Source organism: Hyla sarda, unplaced genomic scaffold (assembly GCF_029499605.1).
Source record: "Hyla sarda isolate aHylSar1 unplaced genomic scaffold, aHylSar1.hap1 scaffold_383, whole genome shotgun sequence".
NCBI lineage: Eukaryota > Metazoa > Chordata > Amphibia > Anura > Hylidae > Hyla > Hyla sarda.
In genome coordinates, this window is record NW_026610402.1 from 147092 (window position 1) to 158707 (window position 11616).

The following is an 11616-nucleotide window of genomic DNA, read 5'->3' on the forward strand; positions in this document are numbered from 1 at the left end:
ACAGATTGAAGATCACTTTGCAGTGGTCTCTAAAACTGTAGCCCTCAAGATGTTGCATAACTGCAAATCCCAGCATGCCCAAACAGCTGTCTCGGCATGCTGGGAGTTGTAGTTGCGTACCTCCAGCTGTTGCATAACTACATCTCCCAGCATGCCCTTTGGTGATCAGTACATGCTGGGAGTTGTAGTTTTGCAACAGCTGGAGGCACACTGGTTGGAAAATACTGAGTTAGATAACAGAACCTAACTGAAGGTTTTCCAACCAGTGTGCCTCCAGCTGTTGCAAAACTACAACTCCCAGCATGCACGGTCTGTCAGTACATCCTAACATGTGTATTTCCATACTCAGAAGAGATGGGGTTACAAATTTGGGGGGTAATTTTGTCCTATTATCCCTTGTAAAAAAAAATTAATTTGAGGGAAAACTAGCATTTTAGTGAAAAAAAAAATAACATTTTCACATCCAACTTTAACGAAAAGTCATCAAACACCTATGGGGGGGGTTAAGGCTCACTGGACCCCTTGTTACGTGCCTTGAGGGGTGTAGTTTCCAAAATAGTATGCCGTGTGGGTTTTATTATTTTTTTTGCTGTTCTGGCACCATAGGGGCTTCCTAAATGTGAAATGCCCCCCAAAAAATCATTTCAGAAAAACTCACTCTCCAAAATCCCACTGTCGCTCCTTCCCTTCTGAGCCCTCTACTGCACCCGCCGAACACTTTACATACACATATGAGGTATTTCCTTACTCGAGAGAAATTGGGCTACACATTTTAGGAAGATTTCTCTCCTTTTACCCCTTGTAAAAATTCAATAACTGGGTCTACAAAAACATGCGAGTGTAAAAATGAAGATTTTGAATTTTCTCCTTCAACTTGCTGCTATTCCTGTTAAACACCTAAAGGGTTAACACACTTACTGAATGTCATTTTGAATACTTTGAGGGGTGCAGTTTTTATAATGGTGTCATTTATGGGGTATTTCTTATAAGAAGACCCTTCAAATCCACTTCAAAACTGAACTGGTCCCTGAAAAATTTCGATTTTGAAAATTTTGTGAAAAATCGGAAAATTGCTGCTGAACTTTGAAGCCCCCTGATGTCTTCCAAAAGTAAAAACATGTCAACTTTATGATGACAACATAAGGTAGACATATTGTATATGTGAATCAATATATAATTTATTTGGAATATCCATTTTCCTTATAAGCAGAGAGCTTCAAAGTTAAAAAAAATTCTAAATTTGAAATTTTTTTATAAAATTTTTGAATTTTTCACCATGAAATGATGCAAGTATCGACAAAATTTTACCACTAACATAATGTAGAATATGTCACGAAAAAACAATCTCGGAATCAGAATGAAAAGTAAAAGCATCCCAGAGTTATTAATGTTTAAAGTGACAGTGGTCAGATGTGCAAAAAATGGCCGGGTCCTACAGTGAAAATTGGCTGGGTCCTTAAAGGGGTACTCCGGTGGAAAACTTTTTTTTTTAAATCAACTGGTGCCAGAAAGTTAAACAGATTTGTAAATTACTTCTATTAAAAAATCTTAAACCTTCCTGTACATATTAGCTGCTGAATGCTACAGTGGTTATTCTTTTCCGTTTGGAACACAGAGCTCTCTGCTGACATCACGAGCACAGTGCTCTCTGCTGACATCTCTGTCCATTTTTAGGAACTGTCCAGGGTAAAAGGAAATCCCCATAGCAAACATATGCTGTTCTGGACAGTTCCTAAAACGGACAGAGATGTCAGCAGAGAGCACTGTGCTCGTGATGTCAGCAGAGAGCTCTGTGTTTCAAAAAGAAAAGAATTTCCGCTGTAGTATTCAGCAGCTAATAAGTACAGGAAGGATTAAGATTTTTTAATAGAAGTAATTTACAAATCTGTTTAACTTTCTGGCACCAGTTGCCGGTGTACCCCTTTAAGGGGTTAAACATGCTAATTTTGGTGAATGTAGTTATAATTTTGGTATTATTGTAGCCGTATGGACCTACAGAATAAAGATAAGGTGTCATTTTTACCGAAAAATGTACTGCGTAGAAACGAAAGGCCTAAAATTTGCAAAATTTGCATTTTTTTTTTCACCCCACATATAATTAATTTTTTTTGTTTCGCCGCAGATTATGTTATAAAATAAGTGATGTCGTTACAAAGTACAATTGGTGACGCAAAAAGATGTCCTGGGTCGTTTCCCTGTCATATCGGGTCAGGCCCAACACCTAGCAACGGCTGGGACTCATGGCTAATAGCGCTCGGCACTGATCGCTGTGCCGCGTGCTTTTAACCCTTTAGATGCAGCATTTAAAGTTGGTCACTGCATATTATATAAGTAGGGGATCATTTTAATCGTATGAACCTACAGAATAAAGAGAAGGTGTCATTTTTACCGAAAAATTTACTGCGCATAAACGGAAGCCCCCAAAAGTTAAAAAATTGTGTTTTTTCTTCAATTTTGTCGCACAATGATTTTTTTTCTGTTTCGTTGTAGATTTTTGGATAAAATGACTGACGTCATTACAAAGTAGAATTGGTGGCGCAAAAAATAATCAATCATATGGATTTTTAGGTGCAAAAGGTTAAGGTTAAAATGGGCTGAGTCCTTAAGGGGTTAAATTTCCAGAATGCATTGCTTTCCCTCAGCAAATAATCACAGTCCTCCATTGCTGCCTACTCCACATCCATTGCACTTCTGCCAGTTACCCCCCCCCCACCCAGAGCTGTTGCAGAACATCTCATTACACAGTAGACTATTTTTCCACTTAGAAAGTGCGCAAAATCTGCTGTATTAATTTCCTGTCTGCTCCTCTGCCTGTGGCATTGCTCAGCATAAGGCAGCATGTTGTGACCACACCTCATTCTCCCTAAATGTTCCAGTAATAAATAAATATTGTATAAAACGTAACAGAGAGATGGTAATGTAAGCTAGTGGGCTGGTCAGAGATGATGACATCACTTAGAGCAGGGGCGGACAAACCATATGTGCAGCAGGTTCAACTGCACAAGGGCCCAGCAAGTAAGGGGGCCAGTGGCATAGCTATAGAGGTATCTGTACGCTGGGCCCGGGCCTTGAGAGGGAGCCCCCCCCCATTAGTGTAACTGTCGCTTTAAGAGCATAGGGGCTGGTGGGAGTAGACGGGCCCCGCACAGGCAGGGAGTCAGCTCCAAGCCCTCTGACCTGTCCCTGCATCAGGCCGGGCTTCATCCCCCGATAACTTCATGAGGAACCACTGCCTCAGCTCCTCTTCATCCCCGGCATCATGTGGCCCCTGTCTCGGATTACACTGCATCCCCGGTGAGTTGGGGGCCGTGGGCTGTGGGAACAGTAGTAACTTTATAAAGATGAGCGGGTTAGGGCTTTGCAAGTTTGCAGTGTTTCTCAACAAAAGTGCCTACATGTTGCAAGACTACAACTCCCAGCATGCCAGGGCAGCCTTTGGCTGTCCAGGCATGCTGGGAGTTGTAGTTTTGCAACAGCTGGAGACACACTGGTTGGTAAACACTGTGATATATAGATAGATAGGTTGACTGGGCATAGATCACTGTTTCCCTACCATGGTGCCTCCAGCTGTTGCAAAACTACAGTCCAGACATGCTGGGAGTTGTAGTTTTGCAACAGCTGGAGACACCCTGGTTGGAAAACACTGATCTATGTCCTATCTATCTATCTATTTATCTATCTCATATCTATATATCTATCTCATGTCTATCTATCTCATATCTATCTATCTATTTATCTATCTCATATCTATCTATCTATCTATCTCATATCTATCTATCTATTTATCTATCTCATATCTATCTATCTCATATCTATCTATCTATTTCATATCTATCTATCTATCTATCTATCTATTTATCTATCTATCTCATATCTATCTATCTATTTATCTATCTATCTATCTATCTCATATCTATCTCATATCTATCTATCTCATATCTATCTATCTATTTATCTATCTATCTATCTCATATCTATCTATCTATTTATCTATCTATCTATTTATCTATCTATCTCATATCTATCTATCTCATATCTATCTATCTATCTATCTCATATCTATCTATCTCATATCTATCTATCTATCTATCTATCTATCTATCTATCTCATATCTATCTATCTATCTATCTCATATCTATCTATCTCATATCTATCTATCTATCTATCTCAAATCTATCTATCTCATATCTATGTATCTATCTAATGCAAATAAAAACGGCACAACCAAAATCCAGGGTAAAAAAGAAAAAATTTGGGGTACCCGCATATCTGGAACCTGGGTCCTTCCGGTTCCTTAATCCAGATAAGTAAATACGATGCAGCACTCCACAAGTAGCAAAGAAGGTGATTTTATTCCATCATGTGCATAGACAACGTTTCACCAGTCTCACACTGGCTTTTTCAAGTGAATAATAGTGATACAGGTGGGTATTTATAGACCGCCCACTGGGTCATGTGACATAGAAAAATACATGATTTACATACATAAACAAAAGCGATCCTGATATATTGTGCAATCAATAATACAAAAACTTAATGTACAAGACATATATAGACATCCGATAATCAAAGGTTGAAAAAACATACATGTTTTGCTGAAAGTGCAAGTAGTGCAGTGACTGTGATCCAAAATACCGGGTGTAGCCGTGTATGCCTTCCGGGGTCCCGCCACGAGGTTTCCTGATCTCAGGCGCCAAAGCGCCGTGTGTGCAATGTGCATCGTAGCAGAGGAGAAGTACTTCCGGGTCGGGAGAACGCGTCCTCGTATCCATAGAAACCCGACTCCGGAGTGAGCCGTAGCCAGCGCATGCTCAGAGAGGTCTGTGTGTCCGTACAAAATATACAAGCGCTTGTTGTAGAGAGTTCGTCTGAGGTAGGTGTAATCATAATGTATACACAAGAAGAGGTGTCGCTCCTGGGGACAGCACCATACAGCACAGTAGAATGTATAGATGTATCAGAAGAGAAAGCAGTTTGCAGTCGCTGGTCCTCATTCTCTCGATGCAGGAGCCAGATAGTGAGGAATCACTAACTTGTGGTTGCCCATGGTAACCGACTGGTCAGTTAGCAAACTATATAGATAAAGTAAAGAGAATGGACCAATGGGTAATGACTCACTCCAGTCGGCGTGCATGGGCCAACTCCACTCTCCATAAATATCATGATTACCGGTGTGCATGAACCGGAGCTAACGATTCGTCCTCGTCTGTGGACCAGACTTGCATCGGTGTATTTGGACCGATATCCGTATGGTGGTGGTCTGTAAAGCACATCACTGGAGAAGGAAAAAAGATATTAGAGTAACCAAATAGCTCCGCCAAGCGCAATCATTCATCATGGGGCATGGATTACAAGGTCCTGTGCGTATCGGATCATACTTCGGGGGGTGTCTTATGGGTGTTGTCCATGGACATGGACTGACCCTGCACCTGTGACAGTACCCAAACTGTATATAGGGTAGTTAACTGTCCTGTAACCCCTAAGACCCACGCTATCCAGGGACCTGTATCAGTTTGCCCCTGCATGCAACTCTTACATACTGGAGTATCAGTTGTCACTTAATAAGTTGTGAATACATAGGTCCACAGAAGGGCACAGGGGACGGAAGGAGAAATTGATACACGGAGGGGGAGTCATGTCAATTACCCAAAGAGAAGAGTGTATACAGGGATGGTCAAATGCTGTCTCCACAGGGGTGGAAGAGTCAAAGTCAGAGTGCGATGGTATAAAAATTGAGGCTTGTGGCGCGGCTTGACATCAAGGCAGGTACCCGGAAGGCATGTGAACTAAAGGAGAAAAAAGAGAAATTAATAATAAAAAATTAATGATAAGAATTGATCACTATTCACCTAAGCAGGGTAGATGTATCCCAACATATGAGGCTAGACCCATTAACGCTTCAACATTTTGGGTAGCACAGTGAACTCTACATTGAGCCCATTGGGTTTGAGTGTATTCAGATTGTGGATCCACTTGAGTTCTCTGACCTGTAGGAGAGCTATTCTATCACCCCCTCTTTTGGGGGGAGGAATATGGTCTACAATCATGCATTTGAGATCGGCCTCCGTGTGTCCAGCTTCAATGAAGTGTTTGGACACAGGGAGGTCCACACGTTTTTTTTCTGATAGAGTACCTGTGTTGATTCAATCTTGTCCGAAAGTCGTTTTTTGTTTCGCCTATATATAAGAATTTACACGGACACCAAAGAATGTATACTACATGGTCGCTGTCACAGGTTAAATAGAATTTAATGGGGTATTCTTTGTGTGTTTTGGGATGTATGAATGTTGTTCCTTTCTGTAAGTATTTGCATGTAATGCAGCGGAGGCTGAATCAACACAGGTACTCTATCAGAAAAAAACGTGTGGACCTCCCTGTGTCCAAACACTTCATTGAAGCTGGACACACGGAGGCCGATCTCAAATGCATGATTGTAGACCATATTCCTCCCCCCAAAAGAGGGGGTGATAGAATAGCTCTCCTACAGGTCAGAGAACTCAAGTGGATCCACAATCTGAATACACTCAAACCCAATGGGCTCAATGTAGAGTTCACTGTGCTACCCAAAATGTTGAAGCGTTAATGGGTCTAGCCTCATATGTTGGGATACATCTACCCTGCTTAGGTGAATAGTGATCAATTCTTATCATTAATTTTTTATTATTAATTTCTCTTTTTTCTCCTTTAGTTCACATGCCTTCTGGGTACCTGCCTTGATGTCAAGCCGCGCCACAAGCCTCAATTTTTATACCATCGCACTCTGACTTTGACTCTTCCACCCCTGTGGAGACAGCATTTGACCATCCCTGTATACACTCTTCTCTTTGGGTAATTGACATGACTCCCCCTCCGTGTATCAATTTCTCCTTCCGTCCCCTGTGCCCTTCTGTGGACCTATGTATTCACAACTTATTAAGTGACAACTGATACTCCAGTATGTAAGAGTTGCATGCAGGGGCAAACTGATACAGGTCCCTGGATAGCGTGGGTCTTAGGGGTTACAGGACAGTTAACTACCCTATATACAGTTTGGGTACTGTCACAGGTGCAGGGTCAGTCCATGTCCATGGACAACACCCATAAGACACCCCCCGAAGTATGATCCGATACGCACAGGACCTTGTAATCCATGCCCCATGATGAATGATTGCGCTTGGCGGAGCTATTTGGTTACTCTAATATCTTTTTTCCTTCTCCAGTGATGTGCTTTACAGACCACCACCATACGGATATCGGTCCAAATACACCGATGCAAGTCTGGTCCACAGACGAGGACGAATCGTTAGCTCCGGTTCATGCACACCGGTAATCATGATATTTATGGAGAGTGGAGTTGGCCCATGCACGCCGACTGGAGTGAGTCATTACCCATTGGTCCATTCTCTTTACTTTATCTATATAGTTTGCTAACTGACCAGTCGGTTACCATGGGCAACCACAAGTTAGTGATTCCTCACTATCTGGCTCCTGCATCGAGAGAATGAGGACCAGCGACTGCAAACTGCTTTCTCTTCTGATACATCTATACATTCTACTGTGCTGTATGGTGCTGTCCCCAGGAGCGACACCTCTTCTTGTGTATACATTATGATTACACCTACCTCAGACGAACTCTCTACAACAAGCGCTTGTATATTTTGTACGGACACACAGACCTCTCTGAGCATGCGCTGGCTACGGCTCACTCCGGAGTCGGGTTTCTATGGATACGAGGACGCGTTCTCCCGACCCGGAAGTACTTCTCCTCTGCTACGATGCACATTGCACACACGGCGCTTTGGCGCCTGAGATCAGGAAACCTCGTGGCGGGACCCCGGAAGGCATACACGGCTACACCCGGTATTTTGGATCACAGTCACTGCACTACTTGCACTTTCAGCAAAACATGTATGTTTTTTCAACCTTTGATTATCGGATGTCTATATATGTCTTGTACATTAGGTTTTTGTATTATTGATTGCACAATATATCAGGATCGCTTTTGTTTATGTATGTAAATCATGTATTTTTCTATGTCACATGACCCAGTGGGCGGTCTATAAATACCCACCTGTATCACTATTATTCACTTGAAAAAGCCAGTGTGAGACTGGTGAAACGTTGTCTATGCACATGATGGAATAAAATCACCTTCTTTGCTACTTGTGGAGTGCTGCATCGTATTTACTTATATGTATCTATCTATCTATCTATCTATCTATCTATCTCATATCTATGTATCTATCTATCTATCTCATATCTATCTATCTATCTCATATCTATCTATCTATCTCATATCTATCTATCTATCTATCTAAAATAGAAATTTTTGGCAGCACACGTGGAGGAGGGGGGTGCACGCTGGATAACCCGGTCCCAGGTCCAAAGTAGATATGCAAAGAAGCGGCGGCACACCAATTTCCAAGTGAAAAAGAATGGATGGCTTTTATTTCAACCAAACATCTATAGGAGCGACGTTTCGCCTGTCTCACACAGGCATTGTCAAGCAGTGACTGATATACAATGTGAAGTTTAAATAGTATACAAGTGACAGCTAGTGAATCACGTGATTATTTACAAAATACAAGGAAAACGGTATAATGTGAGGATGATCATACTATACAGGGCAAAATACACACCATATCTTAACATAAGGCGCCTGGTAGTAATGAAGAATATGTGCAAACACAAAAAAGAAAAACATATCCGTATCCATAAATACACCCAAAAAATTATTATCGTAGATATAAATGTCCATATGCCGTAAGTGTACCTTCCTTGTAGGAGGAGTTCCATTGCGCGCGCCACACACAGCCCAAACACACGAGGACGCCACATCATAAGATTGTCACTTCCGTCTTGGCTCCGATCTGAGCCGGAAATGACCTATGTAAACAAACGCACGTGTGTGAGTCCGCGCGTGCGTGCACTCACTGGTTGCCATATGCGCCATCTTGGATCCTGGCATCCCTGTTTCTGAGCCTCTCGCTACTATATAGTGCAACTTGCTGGATATACCAGCGCATCGTGGGGGTGGGGATGTCACTTCACTCTGGAGCGTTGTCCTGGAACGGAGAATCCGTTCCCGTTGACATACCGGTCCTCCGTCACCACGAGTGGATATCCATCCGGGTGTCGGTCTCCTGGTCCGCTCGCAGTAGTGTAGAAGGCGTCCGGGCGTCCACGTTCCCATCTTTGCAAATGTGCACATTCCTCATGGGATTAGGGTGCTCAGGTGTCCAAGTGGTGGAGAGTTGAAATAAAATAAAATAAAAGAAAAAAATGTAAATGGCGTGGATGTCCTCTGTTTCAGGTGTGGTTGCGTGTGTATGGGACTCCTCTCACATCTATGGAAGGTAAAAACAAAATGATTAGTAAATAATATCACACATACACCAGGTTCAATTGAAAGCATTCTATGGCATAGATATCACTTATGGAGGTATTATGGGTTACATATTTTGTATTCCATATTTAGACCTGCCGGTCTAAGAGTATTTAAAGTGTAAATCCACTTCAATTCGCACCGTTTTAGTTTGCTGGTCCGGTCCCCTCCTTTCTTCAGTGGGGGGACATGGTCCAACAGCATGAACCGTAATTCACGTTCAGTATGACCAAGTTCATCAAAGTGTTTATCTATCTATCTATCTATCTATCTCATATCTATCTATCTATCTATCTATCTATCTATCTATCTATCTATCTCATATCTATCTATCTATCTATCTCATATCTATCTATCTATCTATCTATCTATCTATCTATCTCATATCTATCTATCTATCTATCTATCTCATATCTATCTATCTCATATCTATCTATCTATCTATCTATCTCATATCTATCTATCTATCTATCTATCTATCTCATATCTATCTATCTATCTATCTATCTCATATCTATCTATCTATCTATCTATCTCATATCTATCTATCTATCTATCTATCTATCTATCTATCTATCTCATATCTATCTATCTATCTCATATCTATCTATCTATCTCATATCTATCTATCTATCTATCTCATATCTATCTCATATCTATCTATCTATCTATCTATCTATATATCTCATATCTATCTATCTCATATCTATCCATCTATCCCATATCTATCTATCTACCTAAATTATAGGAGCAGGGGGTTAATGGAAGAAGGGGGGGGGGGGATTGTAATGAAAGCGGGGGGGGGGGGGGGGGGGGTTAATGGAAATGGGTGTGTGTGTAATGGAAGTGCAGGGGGAGAGAATGGGAAGAGCGGCAGGATGGGGTGAATGGAACGGGCAGGGGGGGTTAAGGGAAGTGGGGGTGTATGTGTAATGGAAGCATGGGGAGGGGGTTACTGGAAGCAGGGGGAGGGGGTTACTGGAAGCAGGGGGAGGGGGTTACTGGAAGCAAGGGGAGGGGGTTACTGGAAGCAGGGGGAGGGGGTTACTGGAAGCAGGGGGAGGGGGTTACTGGAAGCAGGGGGGGCAATGGAATGAGGGGCAGGATGGGGTGAATGAAAGAAGCAGGGGGTTATTGTAAGCGCTGTGGGGGGAAGGAAGGAGGGGCAGGATGGGGAGAATGGAAGGAGCAGGGGGTAATAGAGGTAATGGAAGTGGGGGGTGAATGGAAGCATGAGGGGGGTAATAGAAGTGGGGGGTGAATGGAAGGAGGGGCAGGATGAGGTGAATGCAAGGAGCAGGGGGTTAATGGAAGCAGGGGGGGTAATGAGAGCGTGGGGGGGGGGGGTTAATAGCAGTGGGGGGGGGGGTTCCTGAACAATAGACATATGGGGGGCAGGCACATTCATTGCACAGGGGCCCTCTGCTGTCTGACTTAGAGGCGGGGCTAGAGCTCAGAGACAACATCCCCCAATGCCTCCTGAGACAGCAGAGGTTCATCTATTGTCTAGGGAGAGAGGGAGGAGTCAGGGAGCTGCTGAGACAACATTACACTGACAGTAAGAATACTACACCACTTTCTATCTGGAGGGGGAGGAGTCAGGGAGCTGCTGAGACAACACATCACTGACAATAAGTAGACTACACAACTTCCAGTCATGAGAGAGGGAGGAACCAAGGAGATGCTGAGACAACACATCACTGACAATGAGAGGACTGCATAACTTCCTGTCAGGAGAGAGGGAGGAGCCTGGAAGCTTCTGAGACAACACCACACTGACAATGAAAGGACTACACAACTTCCTGTTAGGGGTGAATCACACAACAATCTGAAGCAATACATATTAGTTAGTTATATATCTTGGGTTATGATCTTAGAATACCCTTTAAAGGACATTTAACTGCTTATAAAGAGAACCCTAGTGGGGCAGTAGTGGGCAGGGTGAGCTGTGCTGAGACGGGTGAGTTGGGGTTCTCAGTCTATATTCCTGCAGTTCTCGCCCGTCCTGAGAACAGAGGTTTTGTTACTTTTTCCAGGAACAATCCCGGTTTGGCAGGAGAAGATCACCCACACAGTGCGCCAAGGAGCCAAACATGGAGGATCTGTCACCTCTAATCAGGATCAGCGATCCGGAACAATCCCCTTCATACTGATCACAGAGAATAATCATCAGCCTTATAACTACAGCACAAAAAGTATATCTGATCCTGGGAAAGATGAGTGGTAAAAATATCATTTCCATTATAGCTCG